At 41.3% G+C, this 18,320-nt stretch overlaps 1 long non-coding RNA gene across 1 annotated transcript in view; it reads left to right on the plus strand.

Annotated features, from left to right (window-relative positions):
- Window positions 1-1,342: 1,342 nt before the first annotated feature.
- LOC142142678 (uncharacterized) overlaps window positions 1,343-18,320 on the plus strand; it is a 105,465-nt gene continuing 88,487 nt past the window's right edge. The window contains exons 1-2 of the long non-coding RNA XR_012689275.1: window positions 1,343-1,421; window positions 2,033-2,101. This is a non-coding gene — a long non-coding RNA (uncharacterized LOC142142678). The remainder of the gene's footprint in view (window positions 1,422-2,032; window positions 2,102-18,320) is intronic.

The raw sequence follows: 18,320 nt of genomic DNA on the forward strand, positions 1-18,320 counted from the left end.
AATAAGTTCAAATTCAGCAGAGAACAGGTACACAGGGCAAAGAGGTAAAAGTGAATACCAGTGCACAGATAGAATGGGAAGGAGGGAGGTGGGGAGTGAATAAAAGAGGCTGAGCCTGTGCCAAGAAGAGTGGGCGCCACTAACAGGACCAGGGCAAAGATGAAGGTGCGAAGGCAAAGAAGAAGAGATGAGACAGGGGCAGGAGTCAAGTGACGGAGTGGAGAAGAGAGGCTGGGGAGCCGAAGACAGAGGTAAACATGAGGAAGAATAGAGTGCCCTGCTTAAGGGAGCTTACAATCTAAAAGTGAGGGGAGACTGGCGGTATAATATACATTATACACCTGTCACCATTCCTTGGTGAACAGTGTATAATATACAGCCCAATCCTTGTTGGCTAGTGTACAATATATAACATAGACCCTGCTGCCCAAGTGTACATTATATAGTCCGGTCCCTGGTGACCAACTGTACAATATATAACATAGACCTTGCTGGACAAGTGTACATTATATAGTCCGGTCCCTGGTGACCAACTGTACAATATATAACATAGACCTTGCTGGACAAGTGTACATTATATAGTCCAGTCAGACATCCCAGTCCCTGGTGACCAACTGTACAATATATAACCCAGCCCCTGGTGGCCAGTATACTTGGTGCCAAGTGTATTAACCTCCTGTGCTATCCTCCAATTGACTGGAGGGAGATGCCTAACTTCTCCTCCTGACACTATGCTATTTTGAACATGGTACACTGCTTGATGGTTACTGTAAAATCAGTAGACAATATCGGTGTGCTGGTATAGTAAGATGGATGGTAGAAACAATACTGGTAAAGACAAAATACAGAGGATCCTTATAGTGGGCTAACATAAACCTGTTCTAATAGCAAACATCATATGGAATATTTGCTTTGTCAGTGGGTAGTAATGGGGCAGAAAGACAAGAAAAGTAGTACGTAACAGCTACCAAACTGGAGAAGCTTCGAAATTGTAAGTACATGTGCTGAAGCAAAATTCAAAACAGCAGGTCTTACACCACAAATATATCTGTACAGGGAGTTGTGCGCGTTATACAGAATGTAGAGATCACTTAGCAGATCTCCAGCTAGCTTTCTCCATAAGATAATGTTTATATAGAAATAGATTGTGTATTTCGGCTGTTATGTATTATCTACACTGGCATTAACAACCTCAGATAGCCTGTGAAAATGTTGTGATAGGGACCAACCATTCAATCAGCATGTTTTTTATGATGTGTTAGCTCTTGTTATTCTGTTCTTTATCCCAGAGAAGCAAGCATACCTCAGATTTTGTTTTTTATATGCTTTGTCTCTTTTCTCGATTTGGAATAGCCTGCATGGAGATGAATTGCAGCCTACCTCTGTGCTGTTGGACCACATCCTCTTTATTCCCACCCCATGTAAGATTAAAGACAGTGCATACTTATTGGATGTATATCACCCCAGCTTTATTATAGCCTATGCATGCACCCCAAAATGCAGATTATAAAACCACACCAAAGAAAAAACTCAGATATGACGGCCACCAGCCACCTGGGGGTGTGTAATTCATTTTAGTTTGGAAGTAATAAACTTTTGGCAATAAAAAGCCACCAACTGTGACTAAAATACCACAAACAAACTTTGATTAACATCAGGCAGGGCAAGCTATATTGTAGCATTGGGTACTTTCACCAGATACTGTGGTGACCACAGCGATAAGCATCTTTTCTCTGTGCACCTACCTACCCATCCAGAGCATAGGACTGCAAAGTCTGCAGTGATGGGTGGAGATTTTAGCCATGTACTGGTCTTTTCCAATCTATTGAGCATAAGTTGCAGAGTAGCCATAAGAGGAAAACTGCCAATGTCCCTTATTCAACTATCATTTCATTACTGAGTGATCCAAGATGAAGGCTAAATTGTACAGTGCTTGAGCAATTTCTAATGATGCCTTTGCATAGTCCTTTTTCTCCTAGTTTTAAAGAGAAACTCCATCCATAATAGATGCATTTTTCTCCCTTTAATATAGGCTGCTGAGTCGAGTCTTGCCCCCCGGGCTGATATTTGCCAGCCCTCCCCTGCCTGGAGCCCCCACCAGGTAAGATCCAAACAGTTGTCAACATGGAGTGCGCTTTGGTCGAGTTACTTGAATCTAACCTGGCTGCTCCACCTCTCCATTACACTGAGTTACCAGAGTGTATATAATATGGTTTAAGAAGAGGAAAATGTCATGCTTTTTGGGCATTAATTTTTTACAATTAATAAGTTACCTAATATAAGCTTTAAATGGAAATAAATTACTGCAATATACACATCAAAAATAGTAGTAGCCAGATGGGAAAATGTAGGTTACACAGAAGATTAAGGGCCTAATTCATGTTCAGACGTATGTCCATTTGTGTAGCTTACCAAGCATAAAAAATATCTGCGCTTGTTCAGAAACGTAGCTTACACCAATGAATGCAATTGCATGCAATTCAATTGACATTTATGACTGCCTACAACTTGAGAGGTGGAACGGGGGTAGTAAGGAGCAAACTAACATAGGCCATGTACAGTAAGGGCGTACTAACACAGATGCGGCCGATTCAAGTCCTGGGTTTCTCGTAAGCTGGGTTTCAGCCTATCATTTTCACCACCTACAGGTCAGGTGTAAATTCTGACTGATAGTGATGACTGATACGAAATACTCTTTGAATTAAAAAGTTCACGTATGCGTGCCACTAGCACAGAACATCTGTATGCAACTAACTATAAAACGCGTTGTATGTACAATATGCATTGCAAGCATCTTTATGTATTTAATGTAAAATGTTTTGATCTGAACTTTGATTTTACATACGAATGTGCATATACTGAAGTCTGTTGTGTGTTTCTTTGTAGGGCAAGTACTGTTGTTATTATTATTATTATCCTTTATTTATTAGGCGCCACAAGATTTCTGCAGCGCTGTACAAATACAAAACAGTATACAATACAAGGTCAAACAATACAGAACAATAAACAAATAATACCAAGACTTCGGAAACTCTAGGCAAGGCTATTGTAGTGACGTTGGAGCAGAAGAGTAGGTATAGAGACAGGAGGGAAGAGGGCCCGCTCATAAGAGCTTACATCCTAAGGGAGGGTAAACAGACATCAGGCACAGAAGGGAGTCAGTGAAGGGGTAGCACAGGAGGAGAGAACAAAGGGGGTGGGAGGAAAGGGGAGATAAGAGCGCGGAGAAGATCGAGACAGATTTAGGTGGATGGCTGATAGACTTTAAGGAACAGGTGAGTTTTAAGTGCCTGTTTGAAGGAGCACAAGTTAGGGAATAAACGGATGGAGCGAGGGAGGTTGTTTCAGTGAAGGGGGGGGGAGCACTGGAGAAATCTTGGAGTGGGATGAGGAGATCACAGTGGAGGAAAGGCGATGGTCATTGACCTAACACGGAGCGGGAGGGATTGTGAATGGAGAGGAGGTTAGAGATACAGGGGGGCAGTTAAGTGGGAGAGAGCTTTGTAGGTGATGGTGAGGAGTTTGAACAGGATTCTGTAGGTGAAGGGGAGCCAGTGTAAGGCAAAGCAGAGAGGGAGGCAGAAGAAGAGCGGCGTGAAAGGAAGATAAGTCTTGCTGTTTAGCCAGAGCGTACTTACACACAGATTTAAGCAAAACGCACTCTGATTTTAATGCTGATTTTAACTATGCTCAAGTTCTATGCTCTTTTTAAAACCGTAACTTGCGTGTATGTTGTGTTTGGACTTGAGTTGGGCCCTAAGTCGCTACTTTGTGATCATTAATATGTGGGATGTCAGTATGTAAGCCATGTTGTATTACCAGAGCACAATATGTGCTGGATACTGTATTTATCATCTTGATTTGTTAAATACTGCATTCATTCTCTCCGTGCTGGTTGTGTATGATGCATATATTATATAGGAAGCATTTAAACCTTTCATGTCCCCTTCTCCACAGAGGTGCTGTCTTGACCAACACTTTCAATCTCCCCCTTCTCAGATTGATTAAATTGGCTCAAGATGACACCACTAATTAACTCAAGATGGGACAGACCTAACGATCCATATCTTACCCATTTCCCTCCTCCCCCCAGTCCTTCACTACTTCTTCTCCATTCAGCCTCTCGCAGTTCTGTCTTCGATTTAAGATGGTTTACATTGGCCAGCACACAAACATTTTAATATAAGTACCAGTGAAACCTCAACTTGGTGACATCATTTGAGCACTACGTTAACACCCCCTCGCCTTCCCTTGTGACTCCCCCTTTCAACCCTAAAAAAGGCAGATAATCGCATTGCTGGCTGGAAATACGATGGCCTCTTTTCAAGCCCTCAGCTCACTCTGTTTTGGAGAGACAAATTTGGCTGAGACGTGAAAATATATTCCTATTTAATCTATTGAAAATAAATCTGGATTGTTTTGTATTAAGTAGCAAATACTCTGGATTTTTAAACAGGCCCTGAGGTCAGAAGCTGGATGAACAGTGTTTTCCTTCCTCTGCTCATTAGACTTACTATTAATTGCAACAAAAAGCATTAGCAGATCTCATGAGACTGTGCGATATGAGGAATTATCAATTTGATCATAAATGCTAATGCCTATAAAACAGAAAAGGCTTTGAGGGGTGTAATGCAGAGTGGTTGCTGCCAAACCAACTCTACTCTTTGTAAAACAGCACAAAATATCTCTAGTCTGCTCTGCACATGACAATGTACACAGCTCAGTGTGCAGTGCTTCTAAATATCTTGGAAACTATACCCACTAAAACATACTAGGCTAATGAAAAATATGATCATTGATACCAGACATTTTACTTACTCCTGGACCTCATTAGAGGTGATTGCTTATGTAAATGCTCTCTTTCTAAATGTTCCATTTATTATATTTACTATTTCACTGTTTATACATAATTGTAATAATAGCAAGTTATTTCAGTTGATCACCTGGGAATGCGGAACCCAGGGAGTCCCTCAGCTCCGCCGTGGCGGTGCCCTGTTGGTCGGGTCAGTGACCCAATCAGAGCTCACTGCCCGACTGTTTGAATGTTTGTCGCCATGGCAAGCCAATTAGGGCTTGCCACGTCATCAAGTAGTGTTGACATGGCAACGGTGTGTTAACTCCCGCGAGCGACACCATCTTGGCAGTTCGTTGGCAGAGCAACAAGAGAGAGGACGTCATGGGTAGAGATTATCTGGGAGCAAGACCCCTAGGTTATTTGGGCGCAAGGCCCTTAATTTAGGTGTACACTAGGCCCTTGAGTTTAATAGGGCACTGGGCCCTTTTGTAAAGCAGGACACAAAGCCCTTTGAGGTAGTAGGGCACCCTACCCCTGTGTGTAAGTGCGGAGGCACCAGACCCCTGTGTGTAAGTGCAGAGACACCAGACCCCTGTGTGTAGGTGCAGAGGCACCAGACACCTGTGTGTAGGTGCAGAGGCACCAGACACCTGTATTGAAGTGTGGAGGCACCAAACCCCTGTGTGTAATTTCGAAAGCACCAGGGCCCTGTGTGAGTGCAGAGGCACCAGGGCCCTGCGTGAGTGTGGAGACACCAGACCCCTGTGTGTAAGTGCAGAAGCATAAGACCCCCTCTGTGAGCATTGAAACACCAGGTCTCTGACTAGCGAGAGCTAGGCTCCTGTGTTGCTGAGCACGTGTCCCTTGAGTAGGTCCAGAAGGGCACAAAGTCCTGGGTTCTTAAAGTGACAGGCTTAGAGGCCCAGGTTGCAGGCAGTAGGTGGAGGCCTGCAACGCAGCTAGGTGCTGGTGGATACTGGTGACCCAGGACAGGTAGGAAGTAGAAGGATTAGAAGAAGAGTTGCGCTGATCAGAAACTGGGATCGGTCTGTTCTCCAGAGTATTAAAAGGTGATCATTTGTGTGCTGGTCACTTGACAGTGGTGATTAGCGTTAATCAGATCTTTGTCACTTCGGGTAGGTCTTACAGTTAGATGCATGATCTTCTGTGCACATAGAGCAATTGGCACCATAATCTTTCTGCATCGGTTTAGTAGGAGCCTCAGGTCATGACTTGGTGCTGCTAGTTAGTATTTGGAAGCACAGACTGGCTACAAGTTCATCTAGCCCCTTTCACTTTTAACGTGACTACACTTATAGATGAGTTGGCTGAGCTGAAATAATCTGCTGCTGTCGCCATTCTAAGGCTCTGATTGGCTGCAGGTTTTGTTAGTCCAACCCACCTCATGTCCTACTCATCAAAGTGTAATCAGTTTTAAAAAAAATAATGCAATAAGTGCATTAATAATGCTCAAACATGTGTAATCCATGCTGCTTACCTGGATGAAGGAGAAATGAGACTTTCCATGTATCACTACCACCTGACCGCAGAGGCTACGTTCCCCAGCATGCAGTGCATTGGGCAAAGAAAGTGGAAAAAAACAACCCATGGGTTCACAGAAGCATGGGAGCAAAGAGAGGAGGGTCAGAGGAGAGTTGTAGGGCAGTCCAGAGTGGTGAGATTGGAGAGCAGGCCCCATACTGGAGAGAGTGTCCATATATGCTGCTGTATCCTGAGTCCCATGTGTCTGGTGGTTTCCTCAGGGTACTTGTTCCTGAGTTTAGTGGAATTCAAGTGACCAAAGGGTGTGGAGTACCAAGATTGACAAGGATTCAGGACCTTGAGCCTTGTGCAGTCATGTCTTCCTACCAGTCCAGCAACAGGAGGGTCTTGTGTCCAGAGATTTTGTTCTGTGTCCAGTGTGTCCGTTCTGAGTATCTTCCAGGACTTCAGAGTACCATACAAACTTTCTGTACTATCACATCTTAGCTTACTAAAAGTCTGAGTTACAGGTCTGCATCTATACACTGCTTGCACCTAAAAGGACTTCTACCCCCACTATCTTTTGCAAAATAGAAGCCAGAGACTACTCCATTTTTACTAGTTTTAATCTGCCTGGGACATCCTGCACAGACTGAAGGCCTGATTCCTTAAGGCACACAAATGCCAATATGTGCCATATGTTGTGTAAAATCACACTGCGCTTGCCCAGAAATGAATCGTGTGCCAGAGAATGCAGAAATGTCCAATTCAACTTCGAGCACAAAGGACCCTTATTGCAGCCAACGATTTCAAGAGCAGAATAGGGAGAAGAATGGGTGTCTGCACTTAGTCTATGTACAGTAAGTATGTGCCAAGCTCGAGTGCACACAGCAGTGTCCGATTGAAGCTTTGGGCACCTCAAAGGTACGTGTTTTTCAGTAATAACACTTGCACCAGCTACAGGACAGGTATAAGTAGCGAGTGATAGTGATGACAGCTGTGTACACATGCTAGAGCACGTGTTTGCAATCAAGAAAAACTAAAAATGCGTTTTATGTATATTCATAAATATCCTGCTAAATGTATTTTATGAAGAGAAAAAGATGTTTTCTCATTAATGACTGGACCTGATTCATTAAGGAAAGTAAAGCAAAAAAGTGAGCTGACCAGGCTGGGACTAGCTCACATTATGACAGGAGGATCCAACTCTGCAAGTCGCTCTGTTACAGTGCGATCACTCCTGCTCTGTTCAGTTTTTGGTTGTATTTATTGAAATATTTAATCAAATGTGCATTGTAAAAGCAATGAAATCAACGGATGCTCCAGCATCAGTAATGAATCTGTCCTTATGTCTTTATCTAATGTACATATTTAATTTACCCTCTTCATGATAGCAGATGTAGAATTCATTAACGTATAGGTACTTTTCAGTTGATAGTGTCTTGAACAACATCAGCCTTTCTTGGTCTCAGCTATAAAGTGGTTTTCATAGTGTTAATTTGTGTGTTTTATTTGTGTTATTGTGTGTGTTGAGGTAGGTCATGTACAGGCCTCTATGACTGAACTGATTGCCTGTGAGCTGACGTCTTCAGGACCTAATAGGTTCACAGAGAAGTACACAGATTGACCTGAAGAGGTCAGTACTGGCCCCTCAGGGAGTTCTGTGACCTGAACTATTCAAGCAGTATGTGCCCCTCTCACAGCAGAAAGTTTAATAAGTTCTGTGTGGAGTTCTCTCAGTTACCTTGTGCCCTATATGAAGTGATCTCCTGTTTTCGTGTGTTTGTTTAGACAACCCATTAGAGTTCTGGAATCACTATTATAAATCAATCTATTGTTTACTGGGGAAGGAGCTTCAGTCCATAAGGGCCATTTACGATTCACATAACTACAGTGGAGCCACTTTTTTGTGAAGTTAAGTACCTACTTTTGCGCTATCGTATCCGGTTTTATGGGAATGTGAACAGATTTATTGAGCAAGATAGCAGCAGCTCAGCTGTGTGGGTGCAAAAGTTTGCCCCAGACGATAGCGCACGTTCGATGCACCGTTGTGTTACTTGTTTAGAACAGAAGAGGAGCATGAGATTCCCTAATTAAATTTTACTTTGCAGGATAAGATTATTTAAATAAGATAATAGCGGTGTTTTCTCCAGGACCGTCCAAGAGATCAGATCTTATCCCATCCTGTTACATTCATGATTTAGGACATAAATGAGGTTAAACCAAGCGGTAGTTTAGGAGACAAATGGAAAGGTTGAAATGAATGAAATCTTTGTTTAAAAGTTTTAACAGATTGGTCTTTTAACTGATATTTCGCTCTTTCCTTCATTGCTTCTTTTGAGATGTACCCACAAAGATAAGCACAAATGGATTTTACAGAAAGGTACAGGGACCGTGAAGTGGGTGTCCACCTTGAAATGCGCTTGGCAAGCAAATAGATGCATTTGTGCAAATTGTGGTGCATATATTTAAGTTGTGTTTCTGATCTTATCTTCTGCGTCCCTGCAACAAGCTCCTTAACTACCTTACTAATATTTTCTTAGATTTGGATAAAAATTTGTTTGGGCTTCAATTTATAGGAACCTTTAAATGTTCTCTCCTCCGTTCTTTTCTTCTTTGTATTTCCTTTCAACCGACCCAAAGTCACATAGAACCTGATTTAGAGTTGCGAGTTGGTGCACTGCACATGTGCATAACTTAGAGTTGCATGTATATGGCACTTGCAGCCCCTTAAGCTTTCTCAATGTGGATTTGGGGAATTAACATGCAAATGCAGTACTATAACGGCGGGGAGACACAAGTTATGTACACCCCTTTGAAATGTGTCTTGTCTTGAGTTACAAAGACCTTAAAATATGTTACAGGATGTACTGTAAAAGTTGCACCTACATAAACCAGGTGCAGGTTTTAGAGCTGATTATGATGATCGTCACATCTTTGCTGTGGACGCATCTATATGCTACATTTAAGGTTGCACACATCTTAAGATGTGTGCAGTTCTAAATACAGATGTGAAAACGCAAGTGTGCAAACGCATCCTTGTACATACGAAAATGGGGCAAATAAACAACTCTACCTGCAGAACAGAATTATCTTAAAGTAGAATATTCTTCAGTTCCAGAAACCAAATTCTCCATCACTTGAACCACCTCTTGTGTTCTTTGCAGCTTTCATTGTACACTACTGGGGACATTATCTCTATCATCTTTCTGCTATACACAGCATTCCTGTGTGACACTGCTCTGCAAGCCAATCTGTGCGACACCCTTCTCACCCATGAATCTCTCTCTGGGATTCACTCTTATACTTGGCAAACATTGGAATGGAAAATGTGACTGCTGATTCCGTCTTCCAGTGCATGATGTCACCACTGCAGTAAAGCAGTGTCCTCTCTCTCTAAGCTAGTCATGCTAAGCATGCATTAAACTTTATTCTCTCTTTGGTCTTAAATTAATTCAATATCAGGTTGGCCGACGACACTTGCTCAAGTGCATGTCAGGTCACTGGCTCAACCTAGTAGTCTTGTACCCTTTTCACTCTTTCACTTGGCTCAATGTCAATGGCTGTATTTATGCAATTCCACCAGAATATCCACAGACATGATGTATGTATATCTTTAGTAGAGATGCTCACTGACCCTCATGTTTTGGTTTTGGTTTTGAATCTGGATTGCCAAAACCACCCTTGTGTGTTTTGGCTTTGTTTAGCCATTTTTTACAAAATTCAATTTTTTGGGCTAAAATCACAAAATTTAGGTATTATTTTGTACCTACATTATTATTAACCTCACTAACATTAAAGTCCAGTGATTTCCATTCAGTTTTTATCATCTCACAGGTCACAATATGCTTTTCATACACTTTCAGCCAAATACTGCAGCGATCTGGCTGGATGGTAAACGACAGAGCAATGACTCCAACACACGGCAGTTCCTACCACATCTAGGACACATTGGCACACAGCAGTGGCAGAAAAGAAAAGTGGGGCAAGATGGAATTGTCCTTGAATCATAAAACCAGTTATGGTTTATTGGATCGCTCCACCTGTTTCTTGGATAAGTGAGGTAATTCTACAGCTAATACATGGCAACGAGCGCTGACCACCTCGGGATGAGTGCTTTTATCAGGCACACACCAATCCAGACAATGCACTAAAAAGAGCCATTGAAATTCATAGCAAAAAAAAACAGTTCATCAGTGAGCTTCAAATCAGCCCCAATTCCCACAAAATTATAATCTAGGTACCTTTCATGTAAAGTGCAAATTACAAACACAACAAAATACGTGTGGGAGAATGTGGCCTCTAAGAGGCTGACTACTAGACACATAGACATTGTATGGATGGCTATCCAGGGATGTCTGCCTCTCAGGACATTTATGCGCTCCCGGATCCTGTGCCGATATGTCCACTGCCCCTTCTGCATCACCAGAAGGGAAACAGCACAGCGTTTTTTTTGGGACTGCACAGGCACAGTTGGATGCCTTGGAACATGAACATAAGGACAGTGTGCCCAGAACTTGCCTTTCATACCATTAGGTATTTTATGGATTATTTCCTGGGACCCACATCATTGGGGAACCTAATGAACTGCTTTAAGGATGCTATTTGGCTTGCCAGGAATCGCCTCATCTTGAAAAGGGAGAAGATGACCATCCAGGACTGTCGCAGGCTGATCCACAGCCTACTAAGAGACTATAATACAATTGACAGTCCTGAGTAAAAGGAAGATGATTAATTTTCTGTCTCCCTCTTCTCCTCCCCCTATGTGTCTGTTTATTCAATGTAACACTGTTGAATTTGCCTGCAAATTCTACAGACAAGCCTGCTTGTCTTCCTCTTCATCATTGACTGTTAGCAATGGAGCACTCGTCTTTGGGTGTATATTAGACCCTACACTTATTAGTTCAAATTCAGAAAAAAACAGTTTAATCATTGCTAGGCCCTCCCTAAACAATCTAACAATGGGCTTGTTAGAGTAATGGCAGAAACACACATCAGTGCCAGGAAATATTAATGGTGCAAGATGGAATTGTCCTTGGGCCCTCCCACCCACCCGTATGTTGGATCTTACAGAGGACACGCACACTTTAACAAACCAAGCACTCCAGCGACAAGGGCTGCCACTTTTGTGGCTGAAGTGCTTGGTTTGTTTGGGCCCCCACTAAACCAGCTATCAATGCTCTAAAGGCATGTTAGACCAACAGTGCTGTGAAATGAATTCTACACTGTCAAGATGCTGTCATCATCTTCAGCATCATCCTCACCCTCATCAGTGTGTACATCATCATCACAGACTATGAATTCATCTCCGCTGGAATCTGCCATTAGAGAAGTGTCAGTTCTTGGATGTATTTGCCGGTAAAGGCCTTCCTCGTGGAAGATGTAGTTCATTTTGATGAACATCATCTTTTCCACATTTTTAGGAAGTAACCTCCTACGTCGATCACTGACAAGGTTCCCGGCTGTGCTGAAAACTCTGAGTACACACTAGAGGGTGGGCAGCTTAGGTATTGCAAAGCAAGTTTGTACATGGGTTTCCAAATGGCTTGTTTTTCCTCCGAGTATGGAAAGGGACTGTCTGACATTTTGATTTCAATTAACTCTTGAAAATAATCCTCCACTACCTTTGCAGAAAATACAGCTTTTTTTTATAAGGGAGTATATGAGACCCCAAACACTTTGTAGTGCAAGTTCAGAAAAATACAGTGCTATATTCGGATTTCAGCTCTCAGCAAATACAGCTTTTTTAGAAGGGGGTATATGAGACCCCAAACACTTTGTAGTGCAAATTCAGAAAACTGCCTGCTCTATACTGTGACCTAAGCCTTCTCTGTCCGTCTCTCAAATGGCGCTAGATCGCGGGTATTTATTGATTCTAAAGCTCCTGAGATCTGAGATCCGACGACATCACAATGACGTTTTGATCGTTTTGGAATCCGAATAGGCGCGAGAGTATCGGATCCCCGGGTGGGTTCGGTTTCAAGGAAACCGAGCCCGCCCGTCTCTAATCTTTAGTAGCTGTATCCATGCACTTTCACCACACTGTCCACAGACATGAAGTATATCTAGCTTTAGTAGCTGTATCCAGTGCCGTAACTAGGGCTGTGCGACAGGGGCGACCGCCCAGGCCGCAACACTGAAGGGGGGCGCAATTTAGGAATATTTTAGATTAATTTGGTTAAAATTGAGGGCTAGAGGGGCGGCATTTGTCTTTCTCGCCCCAGGCGACTAGAATTCTAAGTTACGGCTCTGCCTGTATCCATGCACTTTCACCACACTGTCCACAGACATGATGTATATCTAGCTTTAGTAGCTGTATCCATGCACGTTCACCACACTGTCCACAGACATGATGTATAACTAGCTTTAGTAGCTGTATCCATGCACGTTCACCACACTGTCCACAGACATGATGTATAACTAGCTTTAGTAGCTGTATCCATGCACTTTCACCACACTGTCCACAGACATGATGTATAACTAGCTTTAGTAGCTGTATCCATGCACTTTCACCACACTGTCCACAGACATGATGTATATCTAGCTTTAGTAGCTGTATCCATGCACGTTCACCACACTGTCCACAGACATGATGTATAACTAGCTTTAGTAGCTGTATCCATGCACGTTCACCACACTGTCCACAGACATGATGTATAACTAGCTTTAGTAGCTGTATCCATGCACTTTCACCACACTGTCCACAGACATGATGTATAACTAGCTTTAGTAGCTGTATCCATGCACTTTCACCACACTGTCCACAGACATGATGTATAACTAGCTTTAGTAGCTGTATCCATGCACTTTCACCACACTGTCCACAGACATGATGTATGACTAGCTTAAATAATAGTAATCTATATCTCTGTCTCATGCCAATGCATGTAAGAAGGTTAAAGGGAAGGAAACTATAGGATAAAAGACATGAAGCATTTTATTTTATTTTGCAGGATACCTTCTGAATTCCAAACTTTATATTTTATATAACATAGAAGTGATACTAATATATGTGTAAACTCATGTAAATAATATCTGTATAAATTGTGAGTTCTGATGTCATTGCTTGGAATTGGTGATTTCTTATGTCATCACTTTAGTATTCATTAGGAAAACGTGTGTATTTTTAGGATTAATGCACCCCACGCTGTAAATAGATCTGGATATTATAAGTCACCTCAGAGATACAAGACCTGTGTAAAAGCACATGGCCTTTATACCACTACACCCACTCATGCATGTATATCATGTCCAACGCATACACATATGCAACACCAAACTCTCACATATATAAAAATATCTCATGTGCATACCACCATTAACTCATGTATTTCATGCATATTCCATAACCAACTCATGTACATACCATGCCTGATTAATGTACATACCATGATGACAAATGCACATACTAAACTCACACATATCATGTTCACTCATGTACACATTCAATGCGTATGTGTACCCATCCTTTCTGTACTCATCCTATGCTTGGCTGCCCCAGCTTCACCTTTCCAAGCATAGTGGACCACAAGTTCTATATACACTGCAATTTAAGTATGGTTACTTTTAGTACGGAAATGCGGATTACGCCCTATTAATGGTCCAACTCTAAATGAGACCCTGAATGTGTAATATAATTACCCTCTGTCGCAGTGGTTTGAAATTCAACACAAATACTAACAGTTGAATGGAACATACTGCTTTTCAACAGACCCACTGTATAGTAAACATGATGATATTATCTGGTTACAGCATCTTCTATAACACCATGCTGGTGTTGTATGAGCAGGTTTTAGTTCTTTTTTTTTATTTTTAAACTCAATGTTATAGCAACAATTTTTGTAATATAATACAGCAATTAAAAGATAGTATCAATAAATGATTAATCAAAATGAACCCAAGGTAAATGCATTCCTTATTGTTTTCTCCTCCAGCTTAGTGTGACCAGCTTAGACTGTCATAGCCTTGTGCTGGTAGCAGCTTTTGCAGAGCGGACCCCTTGCAGATTATGTCCTCCCCCTGAAATTGCCACCACTGACCTAGGCTATTTGCGTTAGTGCTGGCAACACTTTTGAAGGACCATGCTTTTATTTTTCTGTTTATTTACTTATTTTTTTAACACACTTGCAAAGTCCATGCTGATTGCTGATCAGTCTTGCACCAGGGGTAGAGCACCCACGACAGATACATATCCTGACAGGTGTATCTGCGGCTGCCTTGAAATCTACATAGGTAGTAAGTACGTGAACCCGCCTTTACTGTACTTGCCCTACTTCGTTCTGCCTCTCTAGGCGTAGGGATGGAAATGCGTGGTTTACTCTACATGAGTCCCTCAGTTTTCTTCTTGTTGTAATAACCAGAACCATTTAATTAGTGCACATAGTAGAGTAATGACTTCATAAGCATTGGCACTTGATCAGTATTAGCAGACAGTGATAATGAGCAGAAAACAACAGATAAGTCCCAGTAAATACATTTCCATGGACTTAAACTGTTTCAGATGGTAATTTATTAAATTGATTAGATCACCTCAGCGATGGGAAATGGGCTTCAACTTAAATTGATCAAAATGTGAAGCTCATTTTGTAATGTGTTTCTTTTCATATCTTACCATTTAAACAAATTATATATTTATTGGCAAAAGCAAAATGATTTAAAGGTGTTTGTAACATAAATTCACCTTTTTAAAATCTCCCCCCTACAAGTACTTGGTTCAGAGTTCCTCCCCTAACACCCCTTAGCAGGGTCACCATCAGCCAGTACCATTTTAATATCTGATCTGGCCTATAGGAGCCAAACATAAATCTCTCTATGCAGCAATAAGCTGCCTCAGTCTCGTGCTAAGTACAAAGGAAAATTGTTGCTTTCGCTGAGCACATATGTTTAGTATTCTGTTCTATTATGGTGTTGTTGGATTGTTCTCATTGTGGAAGTCTCCATCCAGCGACTCCTTGAGAATTTAAATAAACTGGGTACAGTGGAAGTTCCACCGGTGACAGCCCTAATGGCCGGGAAGCTCAGGAAAGGTACGAAGATCAACAACTGTATACATTGGGCCTCATTTATCAAGTTACGCATACTGGGCCTGATTCATTAAGTAAAGTAAAGCAAAAATGAGTAACTTTTCACCTGGTCAAAACCATCTTGCATTGGAGGGGGAGATAAATTTAAAATGTGGGGACAGATATATAATTGGTAGGACATGTCCTAGATCAACTTCAAATGTCAGTGTATAAATAAAGCTATCAAGTATTTGTGTCATACCTGAAAAAACAGGCAGTATTTATTTTATGTGCAAAATAATAAACTTATTTACACCCCTTGCATTGTAACATTAGGCCTGGTTAGTTAAGGAAAGTAAGGCAAAAATATGAGTACGTTTTCTCCTGGACAAAACCATGTTACAACGCAAGGAGTACATATTAGTTTATTATTTTGCCCATAAGTTAAATACTGGCTGTTTTTTCATGTAGCACACAAATACTTGATAACTTTATTTTTGCACTGAAATGTAAAGTTGATCTAGGACTAGGACTAGGACTTGATCCCTAACTATAAATCTGTCCCCACATTTTCAATTTAGCTCCCCCTCCAATGCAACATGGTTTTGCCAAGGTGCAGAGTTACTCATTTTTTTTGTTTCCCTTCCTTAACGAATCAGAGCCATGGTTTTGTCCAGGAGAAAACTTGCTTATTTTTTTGCTTTACTTTCCTTAATGAATCAGGCCCACTGAGCACAACCTGCGTTTAGTAAAAACATACGTATTTCAGCTTTGGGCACGCCCAAATTCATCAAATTTCAAGATACGTGCTCTGTTCGAGTGTAGGTCTGCTGTGCTCTGCTACACAAGAAATGTACATCCCATACCTATGTGGATTATAGATTTGCAAAAGAACACACAGAAAAAAGTATATACAGTATATATATAATTAATGACACCAGTTAAAAATAAAGACATTAATGATCAAATAAATTTATTAGGATGTTGTGTGTCTACTGAACATAAAATACATTTTAACAGTTGCTCGTGATTGTAAACACATGTTATAGCATGCATTCGAGATTGTCATCACTAGTACTCAGGACTAACCCTGTAGCTCGTAGCTGTAACAACGTTCAGATGCTCAGAGTTTCATTAGGATGTGGATGTGTTCGCTTGAGTTTGGCATATCCCCACTGTACATTGATTACAGCAAACACCCCTTCCCTGCCCCGTTCACTCGCCGAAATCGTAGGCTGGAGTAGGTGTCCTTTGCATTCAAAGATGGAGCACACATGGCTGCTTTTACTGGTGTATGTCTCATTTCTGGGCATGCGCAGAGTGATTTTGCGATCCATATGCTCAAAACCATCAGATACGGGCCTTGATGAATCAGACCCATTACATTTAAAGTAGAAATCTGTATAATGATTACTGTTCGAATTTTTTCTTACATATTTAACGTTAACAGCTGTAAAACAAAATGTGTAAGCTGTGTACTTATCTGCAGTTTAGTACTGGAGGTATTGTCTTAGTTTTTTTTGCATCGCCACCATTGTATATATAACACAAAACACTAGTAATCTACTTCTAGGACAATAGGAAATGCTGACTCTGTGCTGATAGTTTAAGATCTTGACATAGTAAGTGGGATATAACTCAGTAGCTTCTCTGCTATTGCTATGTATTAATTTTTTCACTTAATTTATGTAAAGGAGATATTTCCTGCATTAAATTTCTATACTGTTACCATAGTTACCATAGAACTCTGCAATGTTAGTCATTTATTAAGTATTTTCAATGAAAAGTAACGCCATCTCATGATTCCCTGTTCCTAAGAGGTCCAGTGCAGCCGGAAAGGCTTCACTTGATCCGCTGCCCGAGTGAGACCACTGTCATATTTAGGCTGCTAGTGAAGTGTGAAAATACTTAAAATAACATCAGTACTGCATTATGTATTATTGCATATTGATCATTACTGCTGCTGAATAATAGACCCCTACATTTCTGAAGAGTGGTGGTTACTAGTTTGGGCATCCCGTTCCACTGCACTTGTGTAATCCAGATCACATGTGCATGTCCCCAGAAGCTGGCCCGGCAAAGTGCTAAGTTACACCTTCCATCTTCCAACAAGTATCGCTGAGGCAACTGACTATCATTCAAATGCCATGGCAGGATTTTATTGATAAATCAAGGTGATAAGTTGTTTTCTATCGCTGCAATAAACGGCAATAAAAAAACAGTTCTATTGCCAGGTCTTAGTAATTAGACCCCTGAGTGTGCTCTGACAACCAAGATAAAGGTGAGACATATTGTCCTATATTATAATATTTCAAAACATTTTGGGTTTAGTTCAAGACCCCAAAAAAGTGACTGCAAATAAGCTAATGAATAATTGTATTACAGACCCAACCCACCAGAATTCATACATTGGCAAAATAGAAGTGCTTAGGCAATATTTAATACACAATGTTGTATATATACACAAGAGGCTTTCACACTGGGGGCATTGTGTGTCTGTAAGTATGCATTTGGGCGCTGCTTCTGTGTGGAGCTGGTATCTAGGAGTGAAAATATTTAGCCGTCAGATAGCATCCTCAGACATTTACTGCTTTGATAGAAGGTTGAGCCCAGCAGGAGAGAGGGAGCTGGGTTACAATCTGACCTTGACATATAAACAAACGTATGAGAGGACAGCAAAACAAGACTTATTATTTCAGACCAAGAATTAATAAACCAGATATAGAGAGATATATTCACAAAGAGCAGTCCCTTGGGGAGAGCGTGAAGTGACCTTTACAGGAACAGACCCTATTTTCCAGACATCACCTTTGCTCTGTGTGAAATGTATCTAGCTAAAACTGCACAATTAATAAATTCTTCCATATAAATTTGATGTACACATGGTATAGAATTTCTGCTGCAAAACAAAACTAGGGATCAAGACTAGAGACTGGCACTATTATGTGCGCTGTATGAGATGCCGGCACTGATACACTCAATCACTTGCATGTTGATGCCATGAATAGTGTTAGACTGCCGGACAAGATAACAGCATTGTC

Source organism: Mixophyes fleayi, chromosome 3 (assembly GCF_038048845.1).
Source record: "Mixophyes fleayi isolate aMixFle1 chromosome 3, aMixFle1.hap1, whole genome shotgun sequence".
NCBI lineage: Eukaryota > Metazoa > Chordata > Amphibia > Anura > Limnodynastidae > Mixophyes > Mixophyes fleayi.